The sequence below is a fragment of the Ranitomeya imitator genome, chromosome 5 (genome assembly GCF_032444005.1).
Source record: "Ranitomeya imitator isolate aRanImi1 chromosome 5, aRanImi1.pri, whole genome shotgun sequence".
Taxonomy (NCBI): domain Eukaryota; kingdom Metazoa; phylum Chordata; class Amphibia; order Anura; family Dendrobatidae; genus Ranitomeya; species Ranitomeya imitator.
The window spans coordinates 269933700-269952478 of NC_091286.1; positions in this window are offsets into that span (position 1 = coordinate 269933700).

The window sequence follows — 18779 nt, forward strand, 5'->3', positions numbered from 1 at the left end:
AACTAGAAGCTTGGGCTGATAAATGGCAAATGAGCTTTAATGGGGATAAATGTAAGGTCATGCACTTGGGTAGAAGTAATAAGATGTATAATTATGTGCTTAATTCTAAAACTCTGGGCAAAACCGTCAATGAAAAAGACCTGGGAGTATGGGTGGATGACAAACTCATATTTAGTGGCCAGTGTCAGGCAGCTGCTACAAAGGCAAATAAAATAATGGGATGCATTAAAAGAGGCATAGATGCTCATGAGGAGAACATCATTTTACCTCTATACAAGTCACTAGTTCGACCACACTTAGAATACTGTGCACAGTTCTGGTCTCCAGTGTATAAGAAAGACATAGCTGAACTAGAGCGGGTGCAGAGAAGAGCGACCAAGGTTATTAGAGGACTGGGGGGTCTGCAATACCAAGATAGGTTATTACACTTGGGGCTATTTAGTTTGGAAAAACGAAGACTAAGGGGTGATCTTATTTTAATGTATAAATATATGAGGGGACAGTACAAAGACCTTTCTGATGATCTTTTTAATCATAGACCTGAAACAGGGACAAGGGGGCATCCTCTGCGTTTGGAGGAAAAAAGGTTTAAGCATAATAACAGACGCGGGTTCTTTACTGTAAGAGCAGTGAGACTATGGAACTCTCTGCCGTATAATGTTGTAATGAGTGATTCATTACTTAAATTTAAGAGGGGACTGGATACCTTTCTGGAAAAGTATAATGTTACAGGGTATATACACTAGATTCCTTGATAGGGCGTTGATCCAGTGAACTAGTCTGATTGCTGTATGTGGAGTTGGGAAGGAATTTTTTTCCCCAATGTGGAGCTTACTCTTTGCCACATGGGTTTTTTTTGCCTTCCTCTGGATCAACATGTTAGGGCATGTTAGGTTAGGCTATGGGTTGAACTAGATGGACTTATAGTCTTCCTTCGACCTTAATAACTATGTAACTATGTAACTATTAGTCCTTCTCTACATACTGTATGTGCCACCTAGGGACACACACTTCTCCCATCTCTTTAAGCAACTGTAAACACCTAACTTGTAGAAGTCGACAGGTTGCTCCAAAAGCCACATGTAGGGTTGAGCAAAACGGATCAATTTCATAAATCACCGACTTTCGGCTAAGTCGGGTTTCGTGAAACCCGAGCCGATCCTAGTGTGGGATCGGCCATGTGGTCGGCGATCTTCACGCCAAAGTCGCGTTTCATATGACGCGTTCAGCGCCATTTCTCAGCCAATGAAGGTGGACGCAGAGTGTGGGCAGCGTGATGACATAGGTCTCAGTCCCCAACATCTTAGAGAAGGGCATTACAGTGACTGGCTTGCTTTCTGCGGCGTCACAGGAGCTATAAAGGGGCGTGCACACCGACCGCCATCTTACTTCTGCCGATCTGAGCATAGGGAGAGATTGTTGTAGCTTCGTCTGAAGCAGGGATATTGTTAGGATGGGAAGATTTACCCCCAAACCGCTTGTGCTGTAGCGATTTCCACTGTCCAACACCACCTTTTCTTTGCAGGTACAGTGGAGGCTACATTTTTGTGCATCAGCTCTGTAGCTTATAAGGCTCTAATTATTTTGCCCCACCTTTCCCGGCTGACACCTAGCTTTCCTGTAAAAAGTCTTGCTTTTGGACTGGTCTTACTGACTGTTCCAATTTCTCCATTTGCAGCTGCTGTATGTCCAGCATACGCCATTTTTACACCTCCCTAAATGGGCTGACTCCCCCCACGGGGCCGTGGTCACCACTTGGCGCAAGCACCCATGCGAGTGCCGTTTGGCTGAAGAGGTGGGTGTGCCCACCTTTGGGCGACGGCACTGGCACAGGGTCCCTCATAGTACAATGAAGTGTTTCTGGCGGTGGTGGTGCGCACCCAACGTCAGACACACCGTTGTAACATGAGGGGCCCTGGGCCAGTACCGCCGGCCACGAGAGAGTGTCCCCCCCAGCTCAAACAGTGCTCTACCACTTGCAAAATTATCTGTCACTGCTGCACCACTGTTTAGTCTATGCGGTTAAATCCTTCAATGGCACTGCCAATACCAATTTGTTGACATGTATGATGCTAGTAAAAATATTCAGGGGCCCTGTCCTACATTTACACCAGTTAATACTTTGCACCAAATACCACTGTCTGCAAGTCAGCAGAGGAGCCCACCCCTGTACCTAGGTATGCCACCTTTTTCTTTGTTAATTTTTTTTGGGGCCAGACATTAACCTCAATTTATTATTTTGGCCTACTAACTGTGTCAGACACTCCTTCCCATTGTCCTCCACTGACCACACCAATGCTGCTTGTGTACCCCTGGAACCTATTTAAAGGTGCATAGAGCCTCCTTTTTTAATTTTAGGCCTAGTAAGTCTGTCTGCAGTCCCTCCTTCCAATTGTCCTCCACTGACCACACCAATGCTATCTGTGTACCCCTCGAACCTATTTAAAAGTGCATAGAGCCTCCTTTTTTAATTTTAGGCCTAGTAAGTCTGTCTGCGGTCCCTCCTTCCAATTGTCCTCCGATGACCACACCAATGCTGCCCGTGCACACCTGTAACCTTTTTTAAACTGCTTTGAGCCAACTTTTTGGTTTAAGGCCTACTACCTGTGTCTGTCTGCGCCACTCAATACAGCTGTCCTCCTCTTAAAAAAGCTGTGCTTCAATTGTCAGGTTTTCAGCCTATCGGAATTTGAAAACTGCATTGGGACTGGTAGTTTGGTTGGGGCCTACTAATGGTGTCTGCCGCTCCGAGGTGTTCACCTGGGTTACTTTCCTTAGCTTCAATCTTCAGGCTTTTGTTAAGTAGTTTTAATTTTAAACTGCATTTGGCCTATTAGTTTGGTTGGGGCCTACTAACGGTGTCTGCCGCTCCGAGGTGTTCTCCTGGGTTACTTTCCTAAGCTTCAATCTTCAGGCTTTCGCTAAGTAGTTTTAATTTTAAACTGCATTTGGCCTACTAGTTTGGCTGGAGCCTACTAACGGTGTCTGCTGCTCCAAGGTGTTCTCCTGAGTTACTTTCCTGTGCTTCAATCTTCAGGCTTTCGTTAAGTAGTTTTAATTTTAAACTGCATTTGGCCTACTAGTTTGGTTGGGGCCTACTAACAGTGTCTGCCGCTCCGAGGTGTTCTCCCGGTTTACTTTCCTGTGCTTCAATCTTCAGGCTTTTGTTAAGTAGTTTTAATTTTAAACTGCATTTGGCCTACTAGTTTGGTTGGGGCCTACTAACGGTGTCTGCCGCTCCAAGGTGTTGTCCTGGTTTACTTTCCTGTGCTTCAATCTTCAGGCTTTCGTTAAGTAGTTTTAATTTTAAACTGAATTTGGCCTACAACTAGTTTGGTTGGGGCCCACTAACGGTGTCTGCCGCTACTTGCTGTTCTCCTCCACTGAACAAAGCTGTGCCTTTACTACTGTTACTGTTATGACCTGGTGGTTAAGAGGCCACACTGATATGACCTGGTGGCAAAAACGCAACATGGAGCGAGCTCTGAGAAGGTGGTATTTCTACTGACCGCAGTACCTAATCCTAACAACAACACTAGAAATAGCCGTGGGATGTTCCTGACTCTCCCTAGACACCTCTTCACAGCCTAAGAAATAACTACCCCTAAAGAAGGAAATAGAAAGCTATCTTGCCTCAGAGAAAACCCCCAAAAGGAAAGATAGCCCCCCACAAATATTGACTGTGAATGGAGAGGGAAAAGACGTACATAGAAATGAAATCAGAATTCAGCAAAGGAGGCCAATACTAAACTAGATAGAGAGAAAAGGATACTGTGCGGTCTGTATAAAAAACTACAAAATCCACGCAGAGTTTACAAAAATGAACTCCACACCGACTCACGGTGTGGAGGGGCAAATCTGCTTTCCCAGAGCTTCCAGCTAGCCTGAATAAGACATAGTGACAAGCTGGACAAAAAGAGACATATTTGCAAAGCAATAGAGTCCAAACAAATGGACAAACAAAAACTAGCAAAAACTTATCTTTTAGGACTGGCCATATGAAAATTCCAAGGAGAGAACCAAATCCAACCAAGAACATTGACAGCAGGCATGGACTAAAGCCCAGAGCAGGTTTAAATAACAAACCCAGGCAAGGCGATTAGTGAAGGCAGCTGCTACAGCTACCTAAAAGAGCAGCAATTCCATTCGAAACCACCAGAGGGAGCCCAAGGGCAGAACTCACAAAAATACCATTAGCAACCACAGGAGGGAGCTCCAGAACGGAATTCACAACAGTACCCCCCCTTGAGGAGGGGTCACCGAACCCTCACCAGAGCTCCCAGGCCGATCAGGATGAGCCAAATGGAAAGCACGAACCAAATCGGCAGCATGAACATCGGAGGCAACAACCCAAGAATTATCCTCCTGGCCATAACCCTTCCACTTGACCAGATACTGAAGCTTCCGCCTCGAAAAACGAGAATCCAAAATCTTCACCACATATTCCAATTCCCCCTCAACCAACACCGGAGCAGGAGGATCAACGGAGGGAACCATAGGTACCACATATCTCCGCAACAAGGATCTATGGAACACATTATGAATGGAAAAGGAAGCTGGAAGGGCCAAACGAAAAGACACTGGATTGATAATTTCAGAAATCCTATAAGGCCCAATAAAGCGAGGCTTGAACTTAGGGGAAGAAACCTTCATAGGAACATGACGAGAAGACAACCAGACCAAATCACCAACACGAAGCCGGGGACCAACACACCGACGACGGTTAGCAAAACGCTGAGCCTTTTCCTGAGACAACGTCAAATTGTCCACCACATGAGTCCAAATTTGCTGCAACCTGTCCACCACGGAATCCGCACCAGGACAGTCAGAAGGCTCAAGCTGCCCTGAAGAAAAACGAGGATGAAAACCAAAGTTACAAAAGAAAGGCGAAACCAAGGTAGCAGAACTAGCCTGATTATTAAGGGCAAACTCGGCCAACGGCAAAAAGGTCACCCAATCATCCTGATCAGCAGACACGAAGCACCTCAAATAGGTTTCCAAGGTCTGATTAGTTCGCTCCGTTTGGCCATTTGTCTGAGGATGGAATGCTGAAGAAAAAGACAAATCAATGCCCATTCTAGCACAAAAGGACCGCCAAAACCTAGAAACGAACTGGGAACCTCTGTCAGACACAATATTCTCCGGAATACCATGCAAACGAACCACATGCTGAAAAAATAATGGAACCAAATCAGAGGAGGAAGGCAACTTAGGCAACGGCACCAAATGGACCATCTTAGAAAACCGGTCACAAACCACCCAGATGACAGACATCTTCTGAGAGACAGGAAGATCAGAAATAAAATCCATGGAAATATGCGTCCAGGGCCTCTCAGGAATAGGCAAAGGCAAAAGCAACCCGCTGGCACGGGAACAGCAAGGCTTAGCCAGAGCACAAGTCCCACAGGACTGCACAAACGAACGCACACCCCGCGACAAGGAAGGCCACCAAAAGGACCTAGCCACCAAATCTCTGGTACAGAAAAACCCAGGGTGACCAGCCAACACCGAACAATGAACCTCAGAAATTACCCTACTAGTCCATCTATCAGGAACAAACAATTTCTCCACAGGACAGTGGTCAGGTTTATCAGCCTGAAACTCCTGAAGTACCCACCGCAAATCAGGGGAGATGGCAGAAAGAATCACCCCCTCCTTGAGGATCCCAGGCGGCTCAAGAACTCCCGGAGAATCAGGCAAAAAACTCCTAGAAAGGGCATCAGCCTTCACATTCTTAGAACCCGGAATATACGAGACCACAAAATCAAAACGTGAGAAAAATAGAGACCACCGAGCCTGTCAAGGATTCAACCGCTTAGCAGACTCGAGGTAAATCAGATTCTTGTGATCAGTCAAGACCACCACGCGATGCTTGGCTCACTCAAGCCAATGTTGCCACTCCTCAAATGCCCACTTCATAGCCAACAACTCCCGATTGCCGACATCATAATTACGCTCAGCAGGCGAAAACTTTCTGGAGAAGAAAGCACACGGTTTCATCAAAGAGCCATCAGAATTTCTCTGAGACAAAAAGGCCCCTGCCCCAATCTCAGAAGCATCAACCTCAACCTGAAAAGGGAGAGAAACATCTGGCTGACGCAACACAGGGGCAGAAGTAAAATGACGTTTAAGCTCCTGAAAGGCCTCAACAGCCGCAGAGGACCAATTCACCACATCAGCGCCCTTCCTCGTCAAATCGGTCAGAGGCTTCACCACGCTAGAAAAATTAGCAATAAAGCGGCGATAAAAATTGGCAAAGCCCAAAAATTTCTGAAGGCTCTTTACAGATGTAGGTTGAGTCCAATCATGAATGGCCTGGACTTTAACAGGGTCCATTTCAATAGCCGAGGGGGAAAAAATGAAACCCAAAAAAGAAACCATCTGAACTCCAAAGAGGCACTTAGACCCCTTCACAAACAACGCATTAGCACGAAGGACCTGAAATACCATCCTAACCTGCTTTACATGAGACTCCCAATCATCGGAGAAAACCAAAATATCATCCAAATACACAATCATGAATTTATCCAGATAATTCCGGAAGATATCATGCATAAAGGACTGAAATACCGATGGAGCTTTAGAGAGCCCGAATGGCATCACAAGATATTCAAAATGGCCTTCTGGCGTATTAAATGCTGTTTTCCATTCATCACCTTGTTTAATACGCACGAGATTATACGCCCCTCGAAGGTCGATTTTAGTAAACCAAATGGCACCATTAATCCGAGCAAACAAATCAGAAAGTAAAGGTAAAGGGTACTGAAATTTGACAGTGATCTTATTGAGAAGGCGATAATCTGTACAGGGTCTCAAGGAGCCATCCTTCTTGGCAACAAAAAAAAATCCCGCTCCCAACGGTGACGAAGACGGGCGAATATGCCCCTTCTCCAAGGATTCATTTACATAACTCCGCATAGCGGCATGCTCTGGCACAGACAGATTGAAAAGTCGGCCCTTAGGGAACTTACAGCCAGGAATCAAATTAATGGCTAATTAATTAACAATCGCAGTCCCTATGAGGAGGCAGAGAACTGGACTTGGGCTCATCAAATACATCCTGGAAATCCGACAAAAACTCAGGAACTTCAGAAGAAGGGGACGAGGAAATGGACATCAAAGGAATATCACTATGTATCCCCTGACAACCCCAACCAGTTACAGACATAGATCTCCAATCCAGCACTGGGTTACCTGTAACCATGGAAAACCCAGCACAACAACATCATGCAAATTATGCAACACCAAAAAGCGAATATTTTCCTGATGTGCTGGAGCCATGTAAATGGTTAACTCAGTCCAATACTGCGGTTTATTCTTGGCCAATGGCGTAGCATCAATCCCCCTTAAGGGAATAGGACTCTGCAAAGGCTCCAAGGAAAAACCACAGCGCTTGGCAAATTCTAAGTCCATTAAGTTCAGGGCAGCGCCAGAATCCACAAATGCCATAACAGAGAAGGACGACAATGAGCAAATCAGGGTAACAGACAAGAGAAATTTAGGCTGTACAATACTAATGGTAACAGACCCAGGAACCCTCCTTGTATGCTTAGGGCAATCAGAAATAGCATGAGCAGAATCACCACAGTAAAAACACAGGCCATTCTGACGTCTGAATTTCTGTCTTTCTGCTCTAGTCAAAATCCTATCACATTGCATAGAGTCAGGACTTTGCTCAGAGGACACTGCCATATGGTGCACCACCTTGCGCTCACGCAAGCGCCGATCAATCTGAATGGCTAGAGACATAGATTCGCTCAAACCGGTAGGCGTAGGAAAGCCCACCATAACATCTTTAAGGGTTTCAGAAAGACCTTTTCTGAAAATAGCTGCCAGAGCCTCGTCATTCCACTTAGTGAGCACAGACCATTTTCTAAATTTCTGGCAGTATAACTCTGCCGCTTCTTGACCCTGACACAGGGCCAACAGTGTTTTCTCAGCATGCTCTACTGAGTTAGGTTTGTCATACAACAATGTGAGCGCTTGAAAAACTGCATCCACACTCAACAATGCCAGATCCCCTGTTTCAAGAGCAAAAGCCCAGTCTTGAGGATCACCACACAGAAAGGATATGATGATTTTTACTTGCTGAATGGGATCACCAGAAGAACAGGGTTTCAAAGCAAAAAAACAATTTGCAGCTATTTAAGTTCAAAAACTTGGATCTGTCCCCAAAAAACAAATCAGGAGTAGGAATTCTAGGCTCTAGAGCCGGAGTCTGGACAACATAATCTTGGATACTCTGGACTCTTGCAGCAAGTTGATCCACACGAGAAAACAAACTCTGAACCTCCATACCAGAGCATATATCCAGCACCACCCAGATATCAAGAGGAAAAAAAAGACAGAACAGAGCACAGAAAAAAAAATGGTTCAGAACTTTCTTTTCCTTCTTTTGAGATGCATTTAATTCATTTCCGGCCTGCTGTACTGTTATGACCTGGTGGTTAAGAGGCCACACTGATATGACCTGGTGGCAAAAACCCAACATGGAGCGAGCTCTGAGAAGGTGGTATCTCTACTGACCGCAGTCCCTAATCCTAACAACAACACTAGAAATAGCCGTGGGATGTTCCTGACTCTCCCTAGACACCTCTTCACAGCCTAAGAAATAACTACCCCTAAAGAAGGAAATAGAAAGCTATCTTGCCTCAGAGAAAACCCCCAAAAGGAAAGATAGCCCCCCACAAATATTGACTGTGAATGGAGAGGGAAAAGACGTACATAGAAATGAAATCAGAATTCAGCAAAGGAGGCCAATACTAAACTAGATAGAGAGAAAAGGATACTGTGCGGTCAGTATAAAAAACTACAAAATCCATGCAGAGTTTACAAAAATGAACTCCACACCGACTCATGGTGTGGAGGGGCAAATCTGCTTTCCCAGAGCTTCCAGCTAGCCTGAATAAGACATAGTGACAAGCTGGACAAAAAGAGACATATTTGCAAAGCAATAGAGTCCAAACAAATGGACAAACAAAAACTAGCAAAAACTTATCTTTTAGGACTGGCCATATGAAAATTCCAAGGAGAGAACCAAATCCAACCAAGAACATTGACAGCAGGCATGGACTAAAGCCCAGAGCAGGTTTAAATAACAAACCCAGGCAAGGCGATTAGTGAAGGCAGCTGCTACAGCTACCTAAAGGAGCAGCAATTCCACTCGAAACCACCAGAGGGAGCCCAAGGGCAGAACTCACAAAAATACCATTAGCAACCACAGGAGGGAGCTCCAGAATGGAATTCACAACATGTTACCAATTTTGAACTGCATTTAGCCTACTTACTAATTTGGGCCTACTCACTGTGTCAGCCTCTCATTACAGTTGTCCTCCACTGAACAAAGCAATTCCGCCTGGTTAGTCCTGTTACCAATTTTGAACTGCATTTAGCCCACTTTATTATTTGGGCCTATATCTGTGTTTCCTCCTCATCCTGCCCATTGCCCAGCCAGTGCTAGATGAGTCTGCTAGTACATTGACCCAGACCACTACATTCCCCTTGCACGCTACACAGCCAGAATCTGACCCTGCTGAAAGTCAGGTTCCCCTTCCCGCATACAATACCACCTTACACGGGGACAAAGAGGAAGGTGCAGATGAAAGTGCAGGTTCCTTCATCAGGTGGGGGAGCATACTCGTTGGCGACGTCACTGGCACAGGGCCCCTCATAGTACGCAAAAGTGTCGCTGCCGGTGGGAGGCGCCCCCGCCGTGCAAACACACCGCCATACTTTGAAGGGCCCTGTGCCAGTGCTAATGCGAACGAGTGGGCCCCCCCCCGCTTGCTCTGGATCATAACACTTGCAAAGTTGAAATACTTACCTCTCCCTGCTCCACTGCCGTGATGTAGTCCACGTTTCCTGGGCCCACTAAAAACTTGAACCAGCCATACCCCCCACAACTTTAGCCAAATGACCCCCAATTTCCAATGCCTAACTATTATTATAAGGTAAATTAAGATTGACAAGCTTCAGTAACAAGAATGGATGTTTTTGCCATTAAAATGGGCACTGTAGGTGTTTTCCTGACCTCCACTCACTGCCGACTATACTTCCCCATTGACTTTCATTGGGTTTCGTGTTTCAGTCGATCCCCGACTTTTTGCGATAATCAGCCGATTTCACTTGACTCGACTTTTGAGAAACCCGACTCGATCCTAAAAAAGTAAAAGTCGCTCAACCCTAGCCACGTGACTTTGGAAATCCGAGTCTCATCATCTGGATAATGCTTGCCCTTAAAATATAACTTCATTGTTGGAAAGAGGAGGAAATCCAATGGTGCGAAGTCGGGTGAATAAGGGGAATGCGGTAGAATTTCAAAGCCACAGGATCATGCTTCCAATTGGGCAACATGTGAGTTGTGAACTGGTGCAGAAGGCGGACAAGTTTGGTGAGCATGCCACGTCTTTTGGTTTTGATGGCCTCCCACAATTTCCGCAGCAGTGAAGCATAGTATGCCCCAGTGATAATGGTACCCTTTGTTAGAAAATCCATCCATACTACTCTGTGAGTATGACTTTGCCTGTCGAGGATTTGGCACGTGCCTTCTTTGTAGGCGGTAAGTAATGATACTTCAATTGCATCAACTGGACTTTAGTCTCAGGATCATAGTGATGGACCCAGCTTTCATCCTGTGAGATCAGTCTGTTGAAAAAGTCCTCCTGGTTTCCATGGCCTGACAGCATTCAACTCGTTCCTGCTTCTGGAAAGGTGTGAGCAGCTGGGGAACCCAGCGAGCGGATACCTTATGTATGTGAAGATGGTCTTGGATGATTTTTTCCATGGACCCCACAATAATCTTGACATTTTGGGCTAGGTGGTGAATGGCTATGCAGTGATTTTACAAAATGGCGACCTCCACTTGCTGGATGGTGTGTTCATCAATAGTAGAGTGGAGTCGCCCTGGAATTGGAGCTGTTTGCACGAAGTCCGATCACATTTGAATTGACGATGCCAGTTCTTAACTACATCATATGATGGGGAATCATCACCATAAACCCCTTTCATATCATCGAACGTCTCCTTTGGTGTGCGGCTTTTCAAGTAAAGGAACTTGATAACTGCTCTGTATTCCACTGGGTCCATTATCAAACCTCACACCACTTCAGCATCTGTAAAATCAAGACTGTTATCAGTACTAAGTTGCAAATTGGCAGGTAACCTATAGAGACTTATAACATTACACGTGTGCAGTTTCAGCATCCTGGGATAAATAGAACAGGGTCAGGAGAAATCTTTAATGAACACCCCTCGCATGTGCTTTGTGTAAATGTATTTGTGTATATGCTGTGTGTATTTATATGTTGAATGCACAGTATGTGTTCCATGTATATACATGTGTGTATGTGGTGTGTGTATGTGTATATATGTGTGTCCGCACTATCTATGAATAGGACTCTCAGGAAGAAAAAGGAATTGCCAGCACTCGCCCAATCTGCAGGTAAATCAGTCCATATTTATTTTCATTTCACCTTCGACAGGACCTGCAGAAGCATGAAATGGTCGTTGTCCATCATGCCTTTTTTTTGTTAAATCCCTGCAGGTGCAACATTGCTAGCACAACCGCACTTTATATGATTGTCCAAGATGAAATGAAAATAAATATGGACTGATTTACTTGCAGATCAAGTAAGTGCTGACAATTCCTTTTTCTTCTTGAGAGTCTGATGCAGGTCTTCAGTTTTGCACCACACAGAACTGTATAAGAGGTTGAGAATTAGCAATATCGGACAATTGACACAAAAAAACAGGCTTTTGAATTGGTGCCCTCACACTCTCTTGTGTATTTACTATCTATGTATACATGTGTATATAACATGCAGTGCGTTCTCAAAATTTTGGGGTGTTCAAGTGTTACCATTAAATGAGTTATCCACTACTAGGACAACCTCTTCTTGAACTAAATGTTTGGCCTTGATGAAATAAAAAAGCCTATACTCATCGCCTGTGCCGACATTGTTCCTGCGGTGTCAGCCCTCATGGTCCCTGAGCTTTCGTGCGGTGTTGTGACACATGGTGTCCGGCGTCACTGTCTCCGCCTTTGTACCTATTGAAGAGGAAGCCAGAATTGCAGCTCATCCCTGACTTCCTCTTCTTATTCAGTCCGTACGAAGGCCAGCACTGATTGTGCATCGGGCACCTCATGTCACAAAACCGCATGAGAACCTCGAGATGGTGAGTGCTGGCACCACTGGAATGACGCAGACACAGGAGTTGAGTATAGGCTTTTTTATTTTATTAGGGCCAAACATTTAGTTCAAGAAGGGGTTGTCATAGTAGTGGACAGCCCCTTTAAAGATCTCTCCAGCAGAGAAGGTCAATAAGGATGACAGAGAAGGTCACTATAGTGGAAAGATGAGATGTCACATGGGAGTAGAGAGTCTCATTTCCCATAGATATTATGAACAAGATTTAGTCCTAGATAGCAGAGATGGCTGATCCAAGGCAAAAGTCACCCACAGTTGCTCACTGCTTTACCATCCTGTAACCTGTCTGTCAATCCTTGTGACTTTTTTATATTACAGAGAATAAACTATGGGACTTTTGATAATGCTTTCCCTCTCGGATATCTATTACACATAGACAGTAGTGTACCAGTGGTCCTTCTGAAGGATACTGTGATACTACGTATATATGGTGGACATTAGAGCTCAGAAAGACTTGTTGTCCAACCTACAATTCAATTTCAATATTTGTGATTATGAGAAGCTGTAGCGCTATTGCCAGTTTACTCATCGCCACGACCCTCGGTGCGGTCCACAGCATGCTCCTGCTCCATGTCACTTTCTGGTCCTGTGTGAGTGCCGCAGTCCCGGGGGCGCGCCTACTATGAGCATGTGAGCGCTTCCCTGTTCTTAAAGGGGCAGCATGCATATACTAAATACCCTCAGCTTGCAGCTGACAGGCATTTACTATAATTAGTACACTTGCAAGATGACTACCATCCAATTGTTGGAAGTCATCCAATATAAAATACACCCTCTCCTCTAGGGAGTCGTCAAGTAATGTGTAGAGTCATTATGAGTAAGGTGTACCACTAATGAGCTGTGACGTCCCCTGGTTCTGGTGCAGCCAGTGTCATGAACCTGTATCCCTAGTCCTAGTGTGGTTAGTCCTGTATCCAAAGTCCTCTGGTCTCAGTGTGGCTAGTCATTTGTAGTTCCCTGGTCCCGATGTTGCCACTACTGTGTCCGTAGTTCACTAGTCACAGTGTGGCCAGCCCTGTATCGGGTGTCCCCTAACTCCAGAGCGTCCAGCACCTGAACCTTGTCCCTTTGTGCCGGAGCTGCCAGCTTCTGAACCTCATCCCCTGGTCTTAGAGCAGCCAGTGCCTGAACCTCATCACATGGTCCCAGAGTGGCCATTGCCTGAACTTCATCCCCTGGTCTGTGAATGGCCAGTGCCTGAGCATTGTCCCCTTGTCCTTGTGTGGCCAAACCCTGATCCAGTATCATAAACTGGCATGTCTGCACCGAGCCCGAATCTGTGTCAGTAACCTTTCTGTACCGGTCTGGAATTTACTAGTCTGAATGGAGACCCAGCCTTTTTTCAGTGTCAGCGTACTTGACCACTGGGGTCAGCAGCTGCAGCACCGGATTCTGCCCAGTAGTGGTACCTGGTGGCTACCTGCAGCCCAGTCTGTCTCCACCATCAGGAGGCCCGGCACAGTGGGTCCACAAATCCACATACACCACCACTGAGCATACTAGAGGCCCTTAACATTATCTCATTACAAAATATTATGCAGTCCTCTTATGGCACTCTTATTATAACGAGGAAGCAGGGAAAGCGGGGATGAGGTTCGCTGGTATAATGCTCACACCTGTCTATATGTCTGCGGCTTGCTAAGCCAAGAGATCAAAGGAATTACTGCAGATTTATTCTGAGTTGTTTTAGCTGATATTCTTTTGTATCTACAGAGCACTGGGTAATATGTGATAAATGCCTATCAATAAAAGACACTTTCCAACTTTATGGCCGCTGGAACCATATTCAGCTTTTGATCTGCGCGGCTACAAGGTCAATATTATAAAATATAATATCTATCTGCATCTACATAGACCAGAAGAAAACATGACTGCACTGATTAAACCTCATGTTAGCTGATAGCAAAAAAACGGTTGTCATGAGAACTGATAAGGAACATGAAGATAGCGAGCTGGTGCCACACTATGTTTACCCAGCCTGGCTTAAACAGTTCTGTGTTGCTGTCAGCTATTTTTATGTTGATCCATCTGCGTCATTGGCATTTTCTCTTATAGACACGGAGCATTTCCTCTCTTTTTATTTGGGTGAGCTTAGATCTTATGGGAGAAACTTCATTTTTATGCAAAGACAACACAAACAATCTCATATTTGGATATCATTTTTCTTGATTTATGCGTTTAGTTAAATATTACACTCTCTGATTTGGTGGTCCAAAATTCTAGTACATGTAGCTTCTTTACTGCTTAAATGTCTATATCAGGGGCTCAAATACATGCCTCAAGGCCCCTGAGACTGTTGTCTGTGGTCTACAGAGCATCCTCGGGATAGCAGACACCAGGTCAAAGGTAGAGCACATCTGGAGCAGGGTGTAAGAGCACAGTTGGAGTGGAGGCGTCCCATAATCACATCACGCTGGAGCAGGGTGTCAGAGCGCAGTCGGATTGGAAGAGTCTCTTTCCTGCCCGTGCTGCTGGATTGCTTGTGGTAGGTGAATTTGGAAAGGACTTTTTATTAACCCCTTTGCAACATCCATGTAAGACACAGGAGGTAACTTCCCACAAACTGATGTACCTGTATACACTGCACACAAGTAGAGCCAGCACCATCATTAGCAGGTGTCACCTGTATATCATGGATGAAAAAAATCCCATAAAAATATAGTTTTATTTCAATATTTAAAATTTCAAAAAGACATCCTAAGTACAAAAATAGGAGAAAAATCTGTGCTACCAAACAAGATATAGAGTGGTACAGGTTTGCATGATATCCACCAGTTGTTAAAAGATGAAAACAGCGATTGATCACAGGTGGATATCAGAAAAAGACCTGAGTAATAAATTAGATTGTTTAGTAGAGAACATATTTGTGACCTGTGAAAAGTCAATGGTTTAATTGTGCATAAACATCAGATAACCATCCTGCCTATTAATTCCCTAAATGTCCCTTATCTAGTTGTCCTGCCTGACCACTTAGGTTGGCACCCTAAGTGAAATCATGACTTGGCACTCCCACTCAATGATGTCTGGCCCTAGGTCAGCCCTATTAATGGTGTGGCTGACTACAGTCATGGCCAAAAGTTTTGAGAATGACACCAAAATTATATTTTCACATGATCTGCTGCCCTCTGGTTTTTATTAGTGTTTGTCTGATGTTTATATCACATACAGAAATATAATTGTAATCATATTATGAGTACCAATAGGTTATATTGACAGTTAGAAGGAGTTAATGCAGCAAGTCAATATTTGTAGTGTTCACCCTTCTTCTTCAAGACCTCTGCAATTCTCCCTGGCATGCTCTCAATCAACTTCTGGACCAAATCCTGACTGATAGCAGTCCATTCTTGCATAATCAATGCTTGCATTTTGCCAGAATTTGTTGGTTTTTGTTTGTCCATCCGTCTCTTGATGATTGACCACAAGTTCTCAATGGGATTAAGATCTGGGGAGTTTCCAGGCCATGGACCCAAAATCTCTATGTTTTGTTCCATGAGCCATTTAGTTATCACCTTTGCTTTATGGCAAGGTGCTCCATCATGCTGGAAAAGGCATTGTTGGGCGCCAAACTGCTCTTGGACGGTTGGGAGAAGTTGCTCTTGGAGGATATTCTGGTACCATTCTTTATTCATGGCTGTGTTTTTAGGCAAGACTGTGAGTGAGCCGATTCCCTTGGCTGAGAAGCAACCCCACACATGAATGGTTTCAGGATGCTTTACAGTTGGCATGAGGCAAGACTGGTGGAGGCGCTCACCTCTTCTTCTCCGAATAAGCTGTTTTCCAGATGTCCCAAACAATCGAAAAGGGGATTCATCAGAGAAAATGACTTTGCCCCAGTCCTCAGCAGTCCACTCCCTGTACCTTTTGCAGAATATTAGTCGGTCCCTGATGTTTTTTCTGGAGAGAAGTGGCTTCTTTGCTGCCCTCCTTGAAACCAGGCCTTGCTCAAAGAGTCTCCGCCTCACAGTGCGTGCAGAAGCACTCACACCAGCCTGCTGCCATTCCTGAGCAAGCTCGGCACTGCTGGTAGTCCGATCCCGCAGCTGAAACAGTTTTAAGATACGGTCCTGGCGCTTGCTGGTCTTTCTTGGGCGCCCTGGAGCCTTTTTGACAACAATGGAAGCTCTCTCCTTGAAGTTCTTGATGATGCGATAGATTGTTGACGGAGGTGCAATCTTTGTAGCTGCGATACTCTTCCCTGTTAGGCCATTTTGTGCAGTGCAATGATGGCTGCACGTGTTTCTTTTGAGATAACCATGGTTAACTGAAGAGAATCAATGATACCAAGCACCAGCCTCCTTTTAAAGTGTCCAGTGATGTCATTCTTACTTAATCATGACTGATTGATCGCCAGCCCTGTCCTCATCAACACCCACACCTGTGTTAATGGATCAATCACTAAAACGATGTTAGCTGCTCCTTTTAAGGCAGGACTACAATGATGTTGAAATGTGTTTTGGGGGTTAAAGTTCATTTTTTGGGCAAATATTGACTTTGCAAGTACAGTAATTGCTGTTAAGCTGATCACTCTGACATTCAGGAGTATATGCAAATTGCCATTAGAAAAAATGAAGCAGTAGACTTTGGAAAAATTAATATTTGTCTCATTCTCAAAATTTTTGTCCATGACTGTAGATTAAAAACGCTATTGTAGCACTAGCTACCACATCTGGCATCAAGCACATACATACACATAAGATATTGTGCATAGGAACAACTAATGGGACAACAGGATCAAACTCTACAAAATTAATATCCTGTATTAATTAAATACTGCATATAAGAAGACCACAGTTAACATTGTGTACCAACATCAATGATTAAATAAATCAGGATAAAACATCCAAAACATTACCAACCAGCGACCAAAAAAGGGATTGTTATACACATGCACAATTATGTAAAAATATGATGGACCTGTGCAGCAAAAAAACCTCCAGTTTACACTTTACATCCCTGTAATTCACATGGGATAAAGATAGTAGTGTTTTGTAAAAAAAAACATAAATAAATCAACCATCTAATACATCCAAAAGTGGTAGGGCTCTAGTTCATAGCTCATGCTGCAATTGCATTAAAATAGTATAATACATGTGAGTCACTGGTGAAGTGATGGAGTGGAGATATGTGCCACTGCCCCTGATGGCATCAGTGATATGAAACCAGAGTAGTTTCCTCCAGTACACTACGTGTTGGGCAGTTTAAATGAGAGTTATGTTATGGGCTGGTTTTAGTGGATCTTCATAGAGAGGGTGGGAGGGGTCTATCATATCTCCACCTATGTGATCTTGAGATCAAGTGATTGATGAAGGAGTCACATGGTCTTGGCTTAAATGGCTGACTGCCAGAGCTTCCAGTGTTCAGTGGTTGCCTGGAGAGAGAACACTCCAGGAAGTTGCATGCTCAATCTGAACTGTGGACATTGCTGCCTGTGAACAGGCTGAGCCCTGCTAGGAAAAGGACTGTGTTTTTTGTTTCTTTGTTTTGCCCAGAGGGCCGTGTTTACTTTCCCAGCTTGGATTATGCTACTACAATAAACCAAGCCTTTTCTTAAAGAGACAGTGTTTCAGTTACCTCATACACATATGCAACAACACATGGCAAAAAATGACTTCTTAGTTATATGATAAATACATGTGACAGGATACTTATTAGTTCACATGTAGCATGTTAATGCGTTTCCCCTCCATATTGTGGTTCCTCAGGAGATCTTGGAATGGAGTACATGCTGCCAAATAGATGAATTGTAGTGGAAGTGATTTTCCTGCTGGTAGTCTTCGCTTACGAATAACACTCATCCAATATATCCCAGTCCATGTCAGATGATCTCGTACAATATCCTAATTCCAGAGTGCAAGACATGTATCTAATCTAGTTGTCCCTTGTCTGTTTATGTGTCTCCAGTGTTGCAATGTACATGTCCATTTCTAGGTCAACACTAGAGGCTGCAATGCCAACAGGTCCAATCTCACAGTTCTGCATGTAATTCAAAGTGGTGAAAGGTTACCTAAATGTCTAATTCTACAGGGGATTTTTTGTACACACATAAAGCTCATATGGTTACATGTAGAGGGACTAAAGACATAGAGCAAATTCCTAATTTAGGATTAAGAATATCAGGATTGAAATTGATATAGCTCACAGTTTAGTTGGAACTTAATAGATGATAGATGAAATCCATTTCTATAAGATAGTGAAATGAATTCTGACATTAATAGAGGGTACAGGATTAAAAATTTGTTGATATTTGAATTACAGAATTACTATATATACTTGAGTATAAGCCGACCCGAGTATAAGCCGACCCCCTTAATTTTGCCACAAAAAACTGGGAAAACTTAATGTCTCGAGTATTAGCCTAGGGTGGGAAATGCAGCAGCTACCGGCAGATGTCAAAAATAAAAATAGGTACCAATAAAAGTAAAATTAATTGAGACATCAGTAGGTTAAGTGTTTTTGAATATACATATTGAATCAGGAGCCCCATATAATGCTCCATACAGTTCATGATGGGCCCCATAAGATGCTCCATATTCAAATGCGCCCCATATATTGCTGCACAAAGGTTAATAAGGG